We start from the raw sequence: 19,209 nt of genomic DNA, 5'->3' as shown, positions 1-19,209 counted from the left end.
ATGTTTGGTAGATTTTACCTTTGAAGCAATCTGATCCAAGGCTTTTCTTTGTTGGATGGTTTTTGATTACTGATTCAATCTCCTTACTAATTTAAGTCTATTCAAAATTTCTATTTCTTTGTGATTCAGTCTTGGTAGCTGGTATGTTTCTAAGAATTTGTCCATATCATCTAGGTTATCTAATTGGTTGGTGTACAAATGTTCAAAGTAATATGTTATAATATATTTTTATTTCTGTAAAACTGTGAATAGTCTCAACTTTCTGATTTTAGTAATTTCCCATCTGTCTTTTTTTCTTAGGCAATCTAGCTAAAAGTTTACCAATTTTGGTGAACTTTTCAATAATCCAACTTTTTGTTTCATAGATTTTCTGTATTGTTTAGTATTCTCTATTTTAATTATCTTTTCTCTTATGATTGCTATTTCCTTCCTTATGTGAGCTTTGGCTATGGTTTGTTTTTAAAATCTTACTCCTTAAGATATAAACTTCGGTTGTTGATTTCTGATTTTTCTTCTTTTTAAATTTAAGCATTTACAAATATAAATCCCCCTTGTAGCATTGCTTTTACTGTATCTCATAAGTTTTGGTGGACTGTGTTTTTGTTTTCATTTATCTCAAGTTATTTTCTAATTTTCCTTGTGATTTCTAACTATGCTTTCCTCAGATTTGAGGGATTTTGGACTATTATTTCTTCAGGTGGTCTCTCTGTCCCTTTCTCTCTTTTTTTCTTTCTAGGACTCCCTAAGCATACATTTGTCTCCTGATTGTACCCAGTAAGTCCCTTGGGCTCTGTTCACTTCATTTTTTTTCTTTCTGCTATTCATAGTAAAATTTCAAATGTCCTGTATTCAAGTTTGCTGATTATTTCTTCTGCCTTCTCAAGTCTGTTGTTGAAACACTCTAGAGAATTTTTCAGTTGAGTTTTTATATTTCTCATCTCCAGAATTTGTTTGGTTCTTTCTTATAATTTCAGTCTCTTTGCTGATATCTTATTTTGTTCATATATCATTTTCCTGATTTTCTTTACTTCTTTTTCCATGCTTTCCTTTAGCTCTCTGAGAATATTCAAAACATTTGTTTTAAAGTCTTTGTTTAGTAATTCTGATGCTTGTGTTCCTTCAGAGATGCTTTTTGCTACTTTTTTTTTTTTTTTCAATGGGCCATGTGTTCCGGTTTCTTTTTATGCCTTTAGATTTTTGTTGTTGCTATTGATAATTTGGCTCTTGAAAAAAACAGCCATTTCTCCCTATCTTTGCAGATTGGCTATTTGCTGGGGAAGTTCTTTACTAATTAGTTGGACATTGGTTACAAGGCCTGGTGTTAGCCCAAGGTGAAAGCTTAAAGTGTATTCTGATATTTTTTGACCATGCTTCTTGTTTCGGCCTGTGTGTAGGTTCTTCATTTCCCCTGAATACATAGGTTCTTCTAAGTGTCTTAATTTCCTAAAGAGGTTCACCACAACTTCTCCTCAAGGCCTTTGATGTTCTATTGTACTCTTTCTATAATCTCTTGGCCCAGGCACCTGCAGACCTGTAGTTTCCCTACTGCTTTGCTTTTTTTTTTTTTTTTTGCCACACCACACAGCATGTGGGATCTTAGTTCCCCAACCAGGGTTTGAACCTGTGCCCAAACCATGCCCACTGCAGTGGAAGCACGGAGTCTTAACCACTGGACCACCAGGGAAGTCCCTTCCCTACTGCTTTTATGAGTGGTGTCCACTGTTTTCTGCTACTTCCCAGCCTGAGATCTGAGTTATGTTACTTCTTTCCACCTGAGCTCTGAGTTAGGCAAAACAGAGACCAGTCCTTCAGTCAGCCCCCAGACAGGTTAGACCATTGCAAATAAGGTCTGATCTACTGCTTCCAGTTTAAGGTAGGGAACTGAGAACTGGGCTGGAACTTTTGCCAGACCAAGATCAGGTTGCATCAGAGACGGGATAGAGTAAGGAAGAGCAAAAGTGTCATCAATTTTTCTATTGCTTTGAATGCTGTTTTTCTTGATTGGGCATTTGCTTGGTTCCTGACAAATTTGTTTCCCAAAGCTTCTACATGGATTTTTAGCCAGTTTTTTGCTGTTTTTTCATGTATCAATGGGAGAATAAGAGCTTGGGGCTTCATAGTCTGCTATTTTGTTTGAGTATTTTTTATTGAGTATTTAAAAAAATCTCAATTCTGCCATCTATACATTTACTATATCTCTCTGTTTTGTCATCTGTAAATTATATTATTTATATTGAACAAGACTGAACCAAGTGCAAAAGCTTATGGCAGACCACTGGAAAGCTTCCTCCAATTTTGTCAATGACCCATCAAATAATATGGTTTTAAGACCAGTTGTCTACCAAGTTAGAAATCCCCCTAACCCTGTTATCTAGGTCACATTTTTTTTCAGTTGTCTCATTTTTTGCTTTAGTTAAGGTAATAAATCATCTTGAAAATTGTTCTGATCTACTAATCTTGTAACTCAATTAAAAATAAAGTTAATTTGTTTTCCTTGACTCTCAGAACCATTTCTTGCCTCCTGTGATCACCAGTTTCTTTGACACATTCTCTTAAACTATGCATTTGATAATCTTTTTTATTTTGCCATCAATTTCAACTCTTGAATTTCCTCCCCAAACCTGCTTCTCCCAAGTTTTCTTCACCTCCTGTGTGGCAACTCCATGTTTCCAGCTGTTCATGCCAGAACTTGTAGTCATTCTTCACTCCTCTATTTCTCTAACACCCCACATTCAATCCACTATCATGCCCTTCCATAACTGTTCCAAACACTAGGTTAAACATGGTCAGATTTTGTAAAAGGTTTCAATCATTTCTACTTTACCTCCAGGTTCTTCTAGATGAAATCAACCAGTAAGACAGTATCCCTTACTGTTTTCACAAAGTTCTTTAACAAGTGAACATTTCTTCAGTCTTTATAAGACTGTGATTATTTCTATTGCCCCCCCTTCTCTTTTTTTTTTAATTTTTATTTATTATTTACTTATTATGTTTATTTTTGGCTGTGTTGGGTCTTCGTTTCTGTGTGAGGGCTTTCTCCAGTTGCGGCGAGTGGGGGCCACTCTTCATCACGGTGCACGGGCCTCTCACTATCGCGGCCTCTCTTGTTGCGGAGCAGAGGCTCCAGACGCTCAGGCTCAGTAGTTGTGGCTCACGGGCCCAGTTGCTCCGCAGCATGTGGGATCTTCCCAGACCAGGGCTCGAACCCGTGTCCCCTGCATCGGCAGGCAGATTCTCAACCACTGTGCCACCAGGGAAGCCCCCCCCCTTCTCTTTGATCACATTATATAATAAGATATTTTGTGGATATTTTGTTTTCTGGTGAATACCTAATTTTTCCACGTTAACAAATATTTACTTATACAATTACAGCAAGAGAGGTTTTACAATTTTATTTCATCACATATTTTGAATTGTAGGCAACTGCTGACAAATGGATTTCTAGCAGTATGTAAGATTAGCTGACTTTCACTATTTCAAGATATTGCATCTGTTTTGTTTGTTCATATACTTATTTTTAAGTACATTGACAAAATTGCTAATGCACTTTGATTGAGCAACGGCTATTAGTGTTCTTCTGGTGCAGAGATTTGAAATTAACTAATGGAAACTTATAGTCTGAGATTGTTGTGAATTTGCAAGATAATAAGGAAGAGTCATGAGAGCAAGCACGTGTGAGGAATTCAAGTATTACTTCCAGGAAGAGGAAATGTGGGGTGACGGTTGCTTCTTCCTTGCTAAGACACGAGTGACAATGGAATAAATGGGATAAATGATCACATGCATTATTCTAACAGCAAACTTAGAAGAACAGTTCTAGCAGGAGCTTTACCTTTGACTTTTAGCAAAGCACGATAGTAATTGACAATATTAGGTAAACAGAGATCTTTAATTAAACAATTGAATTCAGAGTCTCTATAATCTAGGGAGAGGCCATATTGTGTGGAGGTTAGAGCTCAGGCTTTTGAAACATTCTCTCTAGGTTCAAATACTCACAGAAGTTAGTTACTAATGTAATTTCCATTTTGTAGACAAGAGAGGTAAATGCTTAGAAAACTTAGGCTAAATGAATTTTCCAAATCTTATTGGCAGTGGCACAGCCTGATCTTAGACCTGCGGCTTTTTGACTTAGAGCTCGTACTTTGAAACTGGTATTTGACTTTTCAAACATTATGACATGCTTTCATAGCTCCATGTCTTAATTGATGGTGTTTATTCTGCCTGGAATATTCTTCACCAGGCTTCCTTTTTTAAAATTCTTTGCTCTCTTTCTTTTTTTATACATGTGTCTTATTTTATCTTATTTTTTTAAAAAACAACTACATATATTTAAGGAGGACAACATGATTTTTTGATATACGTAGTGAATTGATTACTGCAGTAAAGTTATTAACATATTTATCTTTTCACACACTTACCATTTTTTGTGTGTTAAGAGTGCCTGAAATCTCCCCTCAGCAAATTTCCAGTATACAATACAGTATGATTAACTATAATAAAAAAAATTAAGAACAAATTTAATCAAGGGTGAAAACTATAAAGCATTGATGAAAGAAATTGAACGTGACACACACAAATGGAAAGATAGTCCATATTCATGGATTGGAAGAATTAATGTTTAAATTACCATACTATTGAAAGCAATATACAGATTCAGTGTAATTCCTATCAAAATTGCAATGGAATTTTTCACAGAAATAGAATAAACAATTCTAAAATTCATATGGAATCACAAAAGACCCTGGAAAGCCAAAGGAATCTTGAGAAAGAAGAACAAACTAGAAGGCATCACACTTCCTGATTTCAAACCAGGATTACATTTACCTGATTACAAAGTTCATGGTAATCAAAATGGTATGGTACTGGCATTAAAACAGACACATAGACGAGATCAGGTGCATTCAGGGTGGTATGGCCATACACAAAACAGACACATAGAAAATGGAACAGAATCAAAAGCCCAGAAACAAAGCCAAGCATATACAGTCAACTAATTTTTAAGAAGAATAAACAGTGGTGAAACAATAGTCTCTTCAAAAAATGGTGTTAAGCCTCCTTTACCTACTCACACTCCAGCTATCACCCTGTCTTACTTCAAGATAACCACAATTCTGGATTCTATTACCAAAGATTATTTTTGCATATTTAAAAATATATAAATGGCATTATATTGTATATGTTCTTTTGTGTCTGGATTTTTCTTTTGTTTTTGAATTTTATATTTGTGAGATTTGTCCTCAATCTATCATTGTGTGTAGCAGTATAGTTCATTATTTTCCATGACTGCATAGTAATCCATTGTATAAATATATTCTCAGTTCCTTTTTCTGCTCTACTGTTTATGGATATTTGGGTTTTTTTAAAATCATTTTCTATTATAAACAGTGCTGCTGTGACCATTCTTTTACATGTCTTTTGTGTACATGTATCTGCTACCATAGTGTTTTCTTAAATATTATGCTATTCTAGTATTTATCACAGAATTATAGTATTACATTGTATGCATCTTTTTGCCCTTCAGGGTTTTCAAGCTCCTAGCCTCATTTTTTGATTATAGGTAAATGTTAATTACTGTTTATGTAATGAATTAATGAATGATCAATTTCTTCACAGTTTTTAAGAATTTACCCTAAGAAAGTCCAGGAAAAGCTACTTTTTAAATAACAGCATTCTATGAACTTGTAAATTACTTATAAATGAAGTTCTCTGACAAGAGCAACTATCAGCAACTTTACCAGTTATATGTTTCCAACATTGAAGCTATTATCTTCTACTACTTTAAGTGTTTTAATGGTATTATTTTTTCAGCTGAGAGCTGTGATGTGGGAATAAGGTAAATGTCTGTGCTTCTTATTTGTTTAAACTTACAACAGTAATGCCTCTATTAACAGATAGTCTTTCACCCTTGTGGTTTACTTGTGAAAATAGTACAATGATTATTCAGAGAAAATAGTAAGAGATTTTTGTTTACACACAAGCTTGAATTACTTGCTAAAATTTCCCAGAAAATCATCTGAATAATTAATACACATAGTTGTACATTTACTTCATCCACAGTTGTTTTCAGTATTATTATTTATTATGGATTAAATTACTACTATTTGGCCTCTTGGAGGCCAGTTTTGTATCGCAAAATAGACAGTAAAATGTTCAGTTACAATAATTAGCTTCTTAAAGTATATGGACATTAAATTTAGTAAAAGATAATACATTTTTTCAAGTAAATTTTAAAACAATATTTATTAGGCAACCAATTAATATAATATTTTTGGTGATTGACTAGAAAGATTATTACTTTGAGAAATTACTTTGAAATTTACTTTGAAAAATTTGAGAAGAGTTGTGATTAAAATCAATAGACTCATACCAAATCGAATGCAAACTTTTCCACAACATTTGAGAGTACTAAAATTTGGATGCATTTGATTGGGAAAGGCAAGCTTAGGTTAAGTAAAGAATAATAATAACCAGACTTTTATTATTCTCAATAAATGGTACAAAAGAACACATAATATAGTTTAAATAAGCATTTAAATAGTTACATGGATGATGGATCTAAAAGGTGTTTTTAAGGGAACTAGGAAGCCCATGGATGTACAGTAGTCAAAATATATGAGTCACCAGATTTTGATAGTGGGCCTAAATTTCCTTTATTAGCCTTGGAAATCTAAGGCAAGATCTTTTAGTTTTCTCTTATATAAAAGAATATGGCAGTTATTTCCATTACAACTATCATCTGTCTTTTTTTAATCTTCTATAGTTGTGGAAAATATCTCATAGAGTTGTGGTGAATATGTATGTCAATAGACATTGCAAACTATAGAGCACTATCCAGATATAAGGTATTATTATTGTTTTTCTTTAACATTTTGAAGGTAATATCCAGGAAGCCATTTGTGACATTTAAGACATTCTTTTCTCTGAGAGGAAATATTTGATTGGATAGAGAATTACTCTGACCCAGTTTGGCCATCCATATGTTCTTCTTTTATAGAATGTCACTTCATATGAGAGTTTTTTTTCCTTGTTTGCTTGGCTTAATTTTACAAGTACTTATGATATATTATTTAAATTACTGGAAACTTTATGCAAAAATCAAAGTTACATAATCGAGAGGCTTTTTAGAGTACACAAACTATTGTGTAAAATGTGTACTATGTTTACCCAAGAAAAGTAAAAAAAAAAAAAAAAAAGAAAAGAAAAAAAAAAGACTTGAGAAAAACATCTGGATACCTGGATAATCTGTGCCTTATCAATATCATTGTTTGAAATACTCATGGAATTTGGTTAAAAATATTTACTTATTTGTATATATTTCTCTCAGGTTTTCACTTCACTGTTACCTTATAGACAAAGTCAAAAAAAATTTCATCTATGTTTTGTACTTATTTAGTTTGGTTTTCTTGGAAATTTCACAGACAATTGCTCATGTTTTCATACTTTACATGATGCAAAGTGTGAAAGGCTACCAGTTGTATCAGGTTAGACAAATATCATTCTGCCGGTAGAAATCAGATGAAGAGAGTCCATGTAGAATGTTTACCTCAATTGTCAGACTAGAATAGAATGGCATATTATAATTCTGAATTTCATTGCATTCCCTCAGCCTCTGCTTTATGAAACTTGGCTGGAAATGGTAAATAATGCTGGATTTCAGATCTGCCTTGCAGCCTCTGAATTTGTAATGAGTAACTGTATATGATGATGCCAATATTGTATTCCATATGACAAATATAAAATTTAAACTTTCTCTCCAGTACTTCCTGGAAATACTTTTGGTGCACTCAGTAGAATTCAAAGTAATGCTTATGAATTCATACAACTTTTCTGCCTGAGGAGAGAGATAAATTGATTTATTTACATATTTATTAAATATATCTTACGCAGATGCACACACCTGTGATATTTCATCTCATTTACAGGGTCACTTTTGTTGCAGCTAGTCCTAAATGGAAGATATGACACAAAAGCCCACATGAATTGAATATCTAAAACAAAAAATAAAGTAAAATATGAGAATAAGTAGATATATTCTATAGACAAAAAAGGACATATATAAGACAAGCAAAGCATAAGGTTTTTAAGGAATTTTAGAGCTTTATATTTTTATTTAACAATGTTACAATAAATGCAAACTCTTTAAAATTTGTTAAATATTAGACATAAACATTATTTGTAAAATATGATTCAGTCTTTCTTTGTCCTCTGGTAAACAAATTAGGAAATATGTTCTTGGTGCTTTTATAATATCTTTATCTAAAAATGGCTATTTTTATTAATAGTATGACTTGAAGATTGTTTTCAGCAATCAGAAAGTATTTGTTTTTGGCACTTCTTTAGCTGTGATGTGTACTTTCTGGGTAGCAGAGAAACATTAAAGATATAATCATACACAATTCCACAAATGTAAAAATAGAATAAATATTTGAAAACCAACTATTTCTTCTATAGGTAAGAGTAAATTCATAGTTCTTTTAACTATGAAGTAACCTGGAGATTTATTGCTATTAAAGGTATTGCCATAGAGCAGGAACTCATGTTATATAATGTTATAAAATGTGTCTCAAGGTTCTAGAGACTAAGAATTTTCTAATTTGAATAGGTTTTAAATAATAAATATTGCCTAAATCAGGTTTTCTGAAGGAACACAATGTATGGAAAAGAATTTGATGATCCCTAAATTTGAAAGATACTTGAACACCAAACAGCATCAGACTTGACAGGACCATCTAGTTCGCATCTGTATGCTTATTAAAGTCAAGTCGTGTGGAAGCTGAGACTAGTTTACTAAGTATAATAATTTGGATCAGGACAAACTGTGTTCAGCCCTGGGAGATGCCCCATATAAATCATTATTTTATTTTATGTCACTTTCGACCCCATGATCCTGGATCATGATATTTCTATGCCCTTTGAAACTGCAAAGAATTAAGTCATTGTTTTCCTAAAATTTGGTTTGATTGACTCTTTTAAGCAGTTTCAGAGCTTTATTTAGAACTCAAGTTCACTTATGAGGTATCAATATGTCACAGTATATAGTGCTAATATTTGGGGACTGATGTTTGCCTAGAAGTTATTTCTTATGTCAAAGTACATAGGTACTAAGTTGTCTCTTATCAGGGAATATCAAATATAGCTGAAAAATTATAGATTTTCGTGGCATGCAGACCAGGCTTTAAATGCTAACTCTGCTACATAATAATGGAATAATCTTGAGCAGGTTAATTATTTTTTGAGCCAAAGATGATGATTAATAACACATACCTCATATAATTTATTATTATCAAGATCACTTAAGGAGATATATAATAATTGCTAACTCATTTATACAGTTTGGCCTATGGTAAGAATTATCTCAAATAGTATTTTCCTTCCAAATTTTTGCCTCCCTCCCCCAACATCCCAAATCTCTTGAAGAACTAAGGTTTCTGGTTATCTTCCTAGTATTGTGATGCATAATGGTTGACCAATGGAGAAGGCAAGTGACTAGCTTTTCAGATATGCAGATTATTATGTCCCTGGTTGTATTAATGATAGAGTAATTACCTTTAATGTATTCCCTTTTACTTCCACAGGAAAATAAAATTCTTTAGCAAAACATTCTAAATGAAGTCTGTCTTTCTATCTATCACCTATCTATCTATCTATCTATCTATCATCTACTTATAATTTATATTGAGCAAAGTTATTTGGCAACCAAGAATAATGGACAACTTTGATAAGGTCTCAGATTTTAAAAGTTTCTACTCCTAAATATAACTTATTCAATAAATGAATGAATTAAAGCCTAACTTCAATATTTCAGTCAACATCTAACATTAATTATTTTGGAGTTTGATTTTGAGATGTTTCATTATATACTTTTTTGGAAAGATTATGAGCAGATAATAAATTGCACCTTCATTTTTGTTTGAAGTCAGTATGTATTTGGTTAAAATTGGATCCTGAATTTTAAAAATGTGATGCAAGATTATAATATATGGTAACAGCCAGAAATTTCATCCTGTAGGTCAACAGTAATAAGAAATGAAACGTTAAAGGCATCATAAACTAATTTATGTCATCTCAGCAGATGTTTTCACTTTACTTACCTCAAATAACAAAGATCTGAAAATCCTTATTGAACTCAGCTATGGAAAGAAATAATCCAATAACATCACGTCTTGCTTTATTACATGTGAAATGGCAATAGATTACATTATGATGTTGTTTTCTGTTCCTTCAAGATAATCTAAGCATCGAACTGTTGTAGATTTCAAAGGGTGATGTAAGTAAAACATGGTAAATATGAATGATTTCACAAGGTTTGGATTCTATACATGACAACAATTGTCAAATCTTTATCAAAATTTGCATATTATATTTACAGATTATTTACATAATGATGTATTAGTTTCCTAGTGCTGCCATAACAGAGTACCACAAACTAATGGCTTAAAATGACATCAATTTATTTTCTCACAGTTCTGGAGGGTAGAAGTCTAAAATCAAGGTGTTGGCAGGGCCAACAAAGCCTCTCAGGGGAGATCTTTCCTTGCCTATTCCAGCTTCTGGTAACCCCGAGTGTTTTGTGGCTTGTGGAAGTGTAAATATAATGTCTCTATCATCACATAGTTTTTGTGTCTGTCTCTCCTCTTCTTATAAGGACACCAGTCATACTGGATTAGGGACCTATTCTACTAAAGAATGACCTCATTTTACCTTAACGACTAAAATCCTCAATGACTCTAATTTTCAAATAAATTCACATTCTGAGGTACTAGGGATGAAGACTTCAATATATCTTTTGGGAGGGACACAATTCAACCCACAACAGCTCACCCTGTGTACCCCTAAAATTTATATCCTTCCCAAGTGCAAGATGTATTTGCCCCATCCCCAAGTCCCTCAAAATTGTAACCCATCCTAGCGTCAACTCTAAGTCCAAAATCTCATCTAAATATAATCAACTTAAAAAGTTCCAAATTTTACCTTATAAATCATCTAAGTAAGGTATGAATGAGACTGAATATGGTTCTTTCTGGAGCAAAATTCCTGAGGGCCTATAAAACCAGAAAGCAAGTCATCTGCTTCCAAAATATAGTGGTAGGAGAGGCATAGGGTAGACATTCCTATTGCCCAAGGGAGACCTTGAAAGAAAAAAGAGGTTGTGGGTCCCAAGCAAGTCCAAAACCCAACAGGACAAATTTCATTAGATTTCAATTCCTGAGAAATATTATCAATGACTTGAAGCTTAGTCATCTGGGCCTGCTTGGGGCAGGGGTGTCCCACACTCTTGGGCTAATTAAGTCCCATTAGCCCCAGGCTCTGAATCCATGGCTCTGACCTTGGAGCTGTTCTTCCTTCAATTCATCCTGTCTCTGTCCATTTCAGTTCAGACTGGCAGTTTTTCTGCCAGTATAAAATCCTCAAAAATTTGTTGGTCTTCAGTGGATATCATGGGGATCCACCCCATTAGACACAAAGTTCTCCACAAATCCTTTTGGAAAACTCTATCTTTTTTCCTGGCTGTTGCTGAGATGGGTGATTGGCTCTATAAGTAACATAAGTTCATTGCCTAAACTCTTTTGTAAATGTTTATCCAGCCACAGTCTTGGTCTTGTTTCCAGAGCACACCATCTGGATGGGCTGAGAATTTTCCAAATCATCAAGAGCTGGTTCCTTTTTGCTAAGCAATTCCTTCCTCAATTTATCTCTTTCCTCCCGTATTTTACTATAAGTACCAAGGAGAAACCAGGTTTCAGCTTCCATATTTTACTTGGAAGTCCTTTTGGCTAAATATCAAAAGTTCATTGCTTACGAGTTCTACTTTGGACTCAGTAGTAGAACATAATTCAGACAAGTTCTCTGCTCCTTTATAACAAGGATTACCTTTCCTCTAGTGTCCAACAATAGGTTCCTCATTTCTATCTAAGACCTCAACAGAAGCACCTTTAACATTCATATTTCCAGCAACAAGATGATCTATATAAAATTACATGTCTATATTAAATTATATATATTATTATATAGTATCTATATTTAGTTATATATACATAACTTTTATATACACTATATAATTCCCTAAGACAATAAAAGATTTCTTTACAGCTCTCCTCTCTGAGACCTCACCAGAATTGTCTGTAATGTCCATTTTTCTGCCAACAATCTCTCAAAGGCAATTAAGGTTTTTCTATCAAATGCTTCAGAATTCTTCTAGCCTCTACTCATTACCCAATTCCAAAGCCATCTCCACATTTTTAGGTGTTTGTCACAGCAGCATCCCACTTACCAGTAAAAGAATCTGTATTAGTTTCCTAGTGCTTCTGTAACAAAGTACTGCAAACTGAGTGGTTTAAAGCCATAGCACATAACAACATAACAGAGTTATGGAGGCTAGAAGTCTAAAACTAATGTCTTGGTAGGGCCATGCTCCTCCGAAGCCTCTAGGGGAGGATCCTTCCTTGCCTATTCCAGATTCTGGTGGCCCCAGTGTTCCTTGGCTTGTGACCACATAAGACTAATCTCTGCCTCCATCTTCCTGTGGCCATCTTCTTTCTGAATCTGTCTCTTTTCTTCTCACAAGGACACCAGTTAGATTAAGGGTCCATCCTACTCCGATATGACTCATCTTAACTTAGATAGTTACACTGCAATAACTCTATTTCCAAATTCGCTCACATTTTGAGGTACTGGGGTTTAGGGCTTCAACATATCTTTTGGTGAGATACAATTTTACTGATAACAATGGATGAACTGTGAAATGAGCCCTAGAAATGAACAATATTTCAGTGCTTTGAGGTATCCTTACATCATATGTATGGTGTCGCTAATGTCCATTACTTTACTTTTCCTATCCTGCAGCATTTATAAGTGAATAATCAGAATTTTCAGCATGTATTCAAAAGTCAGATATATTTGAAAAGAGTAAAAATTCCAAAAGAGTTTTTAGGAGTGGAAGTTACAATAGAGTATTTCAGACATCATATAAACCAATGTGTCAGTTCAGAAGACAATATTTTAAAAGTAAGACGTGATTTAAGTAGAAATGTTTTTCTTCAGATCTTAGCTTTTCAAACATTAGAAAAATTTAACCCATATTTCCAGATTTGTTTTTCTCCTGCAAAAGATCGTGTATTAGTTTTCTATTGCTGCATAACAAATTACCACAAACTTAGGGGCTTAAAGCAACATTCATTTTTAAAATATATCTTTACTGGAGTATAATTGCTTCATGATACTGTGTTAGTTTCTGTTGCACAACAAAGCGAATCAGCCATATGCATACACATATCCCCATATCCCCTCCCCCTTAAGCCTCCCTCCCACCCTCCCTATCCCACCCCTCTAGGTGGTCACAAAGCACCGAGCTGATCTCCCTGTGCTATGAGGCTGCTTCCCACCAGCCAACTATTTTACATTTGGTAGTGCATATATGTTGATGCTACTCTCACTTCGTCCTGGCTTTGCCCTCCCACCCCATGTCATCAAATCCATTCTCTATGTCTACCTCTTTATTCCTGCCCTGCAACTAGGTTCATCAGTACAATTTAAAAAAAATTTTTTTTAGATTCCATATATACACATTAGCATGTTGTATTTGTTTTTCTCTTTCTGACTTACTTCACTCTGTATGACAGACTCTATGTCCATCCACCTCACTACAAATAACTCAATTTCATTTCTTTTTATGGCTGAGTAATATTCCATTGTATATATGTGCCACATCTTCTTTATCCATTCATCTGTCGATGGACATTTAGGTTGGTTCCATGTCCTGGCTATTGTAAATAGTGCTGCAATGAACATTGTGGTGCATGTCTCTTTTTGAGTTATGGTTTTCTCAGGGTATATGCCCAGTAGTGGGATTGCTTGGTCCTATGGTAGTTCCATTTTTAGTTTTTTAAGGAACCTCCATACTGTTTTCCATAAAACCTGGCACAGCAGGTCTGGGTTCTCTGCTCAGGCTAAAATCAAGGTGTTGGTCAGGCTCAGTCCTCACCTGGAAGCTCTGGAGAAACATGCTTTCAAGCTCATTCAGGTTGTTGGAAGAATGCAGTTCCTTTTGGTTGTAGACTGAGGTCCCTATTTTCTTTCCCAGCTGTCCACTGTGGGCAGTTCTCAGCTAAATAAGCCACTCATATTCCTTCTCAGGTCTATCACCTCCAGGAACAGCATGTTGAATCCTTCTCATGTTTCAAATTTCTGACTTCTTCCTCTGTTAGGGAAAAAAAAAAACAGAGAAAATTCTCTGCTTTTAAAGGGCTCATGTGGAAATTCCCTGGCAGTACATTGGTTAAGACTCTGCTTTCACTACTGAGGGCCTGGGTTCGATCCCTGGTTCAATCCGTGGTTGGGGAGCTAAGATCCCATAAGCCACGTGGCACAGCCAAAAAATAAATATATTAAATTTAAATTAAATTTAAAAAATTAAATTAAAAAATAAAGGGCTCATGTGATTAAGTCAGGCTTACCTTGATAATCTCCCTATCTTAAAGTTAACTGTGCCAAATAATCTGATCATCGAGAGTGAACGTCCTTACATTTACAGTCTCAGGTTTTATGCACATGGAGGGCAGTAAGTCCCAGGGTCCACTTTGAATTCTGCTCCTCCAATATAGCACCTGATATTTCAGGTTATTATTTGTTTAAAAAAAAGGAGTGAACAGAGGGAATAGATTCATTATTATCTTCTTTCTCTTTCATAATGACATGTTATTACATTTTAAAAGAAATATTTGCTACATAAAAGTAATATATATTTATACATTATTATATGTTATATATACGATCATGATTAAATGAACAACCATTAACACATCTTGCAACCTAAGAACTAGAACATCACCAATACCTTGCATATATTTCTATGGGATGCAATCTTTTGAGAATTTCTCTTTTAACTTAGATAGAAGGGCTGTAGTCATAAATTGGTCTCAAGTATGCTATGATATACTCTCGATGTTCCTTCATGCCCCTTACAGCTGATAATTGGAAACACTGGTGTTAATTTTAAGTTCCAAGCAGTTCAGAGAAGAAAGACATTAGCCGGAGGAATTAGGGAAATTTTTATGGCAGGGCAGAGATTTGATCTATTATTGAAAGAGTGATGAGTAGTGCTTTGTAATCAAGGAGAAGACAATGAAGGAAATTCACATGGAGGAAATGCCTTAAGAAATGGTGTATATTTGAGAATGAAAATTTCATATTTGAAGGAGAATGTGGAGATGTCTCTGCCTATATTAGACAGTTTATTTTGGATAGTATTGAAAGAGATATATGTAAAAATAGTTTGGAGCCATATCTTAAAGTACCTTAAATACAAAATGGTGGAGTTTGAAATTGACTCAAAAACAGGGGGAGCCATTTTAGGTTTTCATTATGCTCAGGCTAGAAGCACTATGAGAGCAAGAATCAATGTCTCTTTTGTTCACCACTGTATTTACAATGCCTAGCATATAGTAAGTACTCAATGAATATTTGTTGAATGAACAGATTGTAAAATGGAAGAGATTAGATTCAGGAAGATAATTTTTGAGGCCATTCCATGAAAGACCTGGCCCAGAGTGATAGCAGTGGGAATTAACATGAAAATTGGGATAAATATGATGAGCACAATACAAACTGTGGTTGTTCAAGAGCATCTTAAGTACTACTGAGGTCAGCACTGAAGCAGGTGATTGCCGAATTTTCTTTGGGTGTAGAATTATTATGAGCTCATGTACAGGGTGGAGTGGATGATTTGGTGGTCTGAGTAAGGACACAAAGCCGATTCAGAGGGTCTGAGAGTTTGGATAATTTTGATTTAGATTGTTTCATTCGGGAACGTGAATGACTTGGAGAAGTGTCATAATTCTTAGCAGACTAAGCAGACTAAGCAGACAAACAGTGGGCATTCTTTCAATGCATTATGCATTATACCAATAAGCAGACTGTCTTTAGGATTGTTCTCATCTCTAATGTGAGGATGATAATGGTAATTACTTCATAGGATTTTTATAAGAATTAAATGAGTTAATAAATGTAAAGCACTTAGTAGAGAACTTGCCACATAAAAAGAGCTTGATGAGGGGCTTCCCTGGTGGCGCAGTGGTTAAGAATCCGCCTGCCAATGCAGGGGACACGGGTTTGAGCCCTGGTCCGGGAAGATCCCACATGCCACGGTGCAGCTAAGCCCGTGCACCACAACTACTGAGCCTGCACTCTAGAGCCCATGCGCCACAACTACTGAGCCCATGTGCCACAACTACTAAAGCCCGCATGCCTTGAGCCCGTGCTCCACAACAAGAGAAGCCACCGCAATGAGAAGCCCGTGCACTGCATCGAAGAGTAGTCCCCGCTCACCACAACTAGAGAAAGCCTGCGTGCAGCAACGAAGACCCAATGCAGCCAAAGATAAATAAACTAAAAAAAAAAGAGCTTGATGAATATATTCTAGTGTAATTAATATTACTAGTTCAGCATTAACTTCTGGTTGAACATTTAACTGATCAATTATTACTAAATCTCAACCAGTATTACAGATTTGGGGACTTCTTATGTATAGAGTAGAATACATTTCACACTCTTTTACCCTTTTTGGCCTTGGATTGGATCTATATTAAGATGACTATTCAGTGTCCTCAATCTATTGCATTTTGGCCGACCCTACTTAGGGGGAAAATAAACAATTAGTGTCTTTTAAAATAGCGTCATCTTATAAATTATTTGCTTGTGTGACTGGGGCATATTTGTTGTTTGAAATAAATTTAGCATCAAACTATGGGTTTTTGTATTTCTGCCAACATTGAAATATGCTTCTGAATTCTCAAAAAAAAGAAATAGCTTCAAATGTCTTCAGTGACATATGAACCACATTGTTGCCTTTAATTTAAACGCCTTTTTATTAAGAAAAAGAGAATCTTTATGCTTTTGCTATTTTCAGAAAATGAGGTCAGTTTAGATTTTAACTTGATTTGGAAGTTTAGAGAATAATTATCTTGATTAATGATTTACCTGAATCTATTAAGTCATTATTTTAGTTATGCTTAGAGTATAGTTATAATAATTTACCCAGGGTGATTCCTATAGATATTTATTATAAACATTGAAAAAATGTTTCAGTTATTGAATTTTTGCCCAAATTTTTTTTTTACTTAAAGTATTATAGCTTTTAAGAAAATAGCATGAAGAAACAGATTGCCAGTTTGAATCCTGTCCCACTTTTTTTGCATGCTTTTTCTCAGTTAATAAAGGACATGATAATAGTACCAATTTCATAGTTTTGTTGTGAGGATTAAGTGAATTAGTACATGTGAAATGATTAAATATACTTGACATATATTAAATGCTCTATAAGTATTATCTATTATCATTACTGTTTGATTTTAGAAAATTATCACACTTGAGTGTCTTTTAAAAAAGTCTCTCACTTTACATTGTATGTGTGCATGTGCATCTGTGTGTCTGCCAGTAGTATAAGTGGTTATTTCAGGATGCCATTTTTTGACTTGCAGCTTGCTTTTGAAAGGCTACTTAAAACATATATGAAATAAATTTTCAGTGTTGAAGACTGAATTTCCATATCTCTTATGGACTTGACAGATTTCTTTATTCATTCTAACAACTAGAGACACTAGATTCCTCCTATACTTTCCTTACTTTAGAAAATTCTTAAATAATATAAGACTACATAAAGATATTATTTATAGATGTCTATGGGTATTGAGACAAGAGGTTACTTTTTCAAAGAGGTGGTCATTCTCTTTAGTTGAATAGCACGTTTCTTATTTTAAATAATCTTATATATTTTACTTGTGTATAAGAAGACCATTTATATTTTAGACTGTAAGCTAGATGAGAGGCTATCCAACTTACCTTTATACTGAGGAGCAGATATTTCAAACCTCATAACTGACTGTGTCAAAAGATTGTAATAGATCGTAAGCTTCAATTTCCTATGTATGATCAGTTTTGCCACTATCCTTTACAATAGTTATGCCTGATTCTTGGGCTGGTGGCATTTGTCATTTATTATACTGAGGCTGATTTTGGCTCTTAAAACGTCATCTTTTTGGTGAATAAGTATTCTCTAGTATGGTTTCTCTTCAGTTTTCTTGGTTCTATTACAGCCAGTTCTTCTCTCCCATGTGTTTAGAATTTATTTTAGTCACAAAGAATATATTCATAATCGTAAAATATTTTCTTTAAAAATCTATTTTGCATTGTATTTATCATCAGAGAAGAAAAGGGTTTTTTTTGCAACTGATAGAAATAGATTTACTTTAATAATTTCAAGTCGAATATACACATTGATAGGCAATAACAAAATTTTAAGTCCTCTGTCATCCACTCGTTATTTATTTATTTACTTATTTTTACATTTATTTAATTTATTTACTTATTTATTTTTGGCTACGGTGGGTCTTCACTGCTGCATGCAGGCTTTCTCCAGCTGCGACAAGCGGGGGCTACTTTTTAGTTGCAGCGCACGGGCTCCTTATTGCTGTGGTTTCTCTTTGTTGAGGGACACGGGCTCTAGGTGCGTGGGCTTCAGTAGTTGTGGCATGCAAGCTCAGTAGTTGTGGCTCGCGGGCTCTAGAGCGCAGGCTCAGTAGTTGTGGTGCATGGGCTTAATTGCTCCGCGGCATGTGGGATCTTCCCAGACCAGGGCTCGACCCCGTGTTCCCTGCGTTGGCCGGTGGATTCTTAACCACTGTGCCACCAGGGAAGTCCATCCACTCGGTTTTTAAAGTATTCAGTAATTTGTAATTTTTAGTTAAAATTTTTTTATTGCATAAAATACATAAAACAACTCAATGTATTATTTACAGCTATAAACATGTTTAACCATGATTTTCATTAAATGTGTATGAAATACATAAACACCTTAATTTATGTATATATGATAACTACATAAAATAAAAATGCAATATATTATTCCCTGTATTTATTTTAAAATGCACACTTGGGCCATTGATTTAATATTTAGAATACTCCTTAGATTTTGAAGTTTTATTTTCCTTTTTGCAGATATTCAGAATTATTACCACTCTCACTTATTTATCATGACATGATTTTAGCAAACACAACCTATGTTTCATGCAAAACAGGAAAATTATTCTTGATGAAAAAACACCATTAGGGAACTTTACTTCATTAACAATGTATTTCCTGACATTGCTTAGATCTTAATTTCAGGTTTTCTATCTTGTGTCTCAATTTCCATTTTGTTTTAAAACATCTAACTGT

At 34.3% G+C, this 19,209-nt stretch overlaps 1 long non-coding RNA gene across 1 annotated transcript in view; it reads right to left on the bottom strand.

Moving 5' to 3' along the window:
- Positions 1–1,549: 1,549 nt before the first annotated feature.
- Positions 1,550–19,209, bottom strand: part of LOC309653119 — a 63,649-nt gene continuing 45,989 nt past the window's right edge. Inside the window, exon 2 of the long non-coding RNA XR_014258992.1 lies at positions 1,550–14,197. This is a non-coding gene — a long non-coding RNA (uncharacterized lncRNA). The remainder of the gene's footprint in view (positions 14,198–19,209) is intronic.

The sequence above is a fragment of the Balaenoptera physalus genome (genome assembly GCF_965194825.1).
Source record: "Balaenoptera physalus genome assembly, chromosome: X".
Taxonomy (NCBI): Eukaryota; Metazoa; Chordata; class Mammalia; order Artiodactyla; family Balaenopteridae; genus Balaenoptera; species Balaenoptera physalus.
Note: the sequence above shows the minus strand (reverse complement) of the source record. Positions and strands in the feature narration are given on the sequence as shown.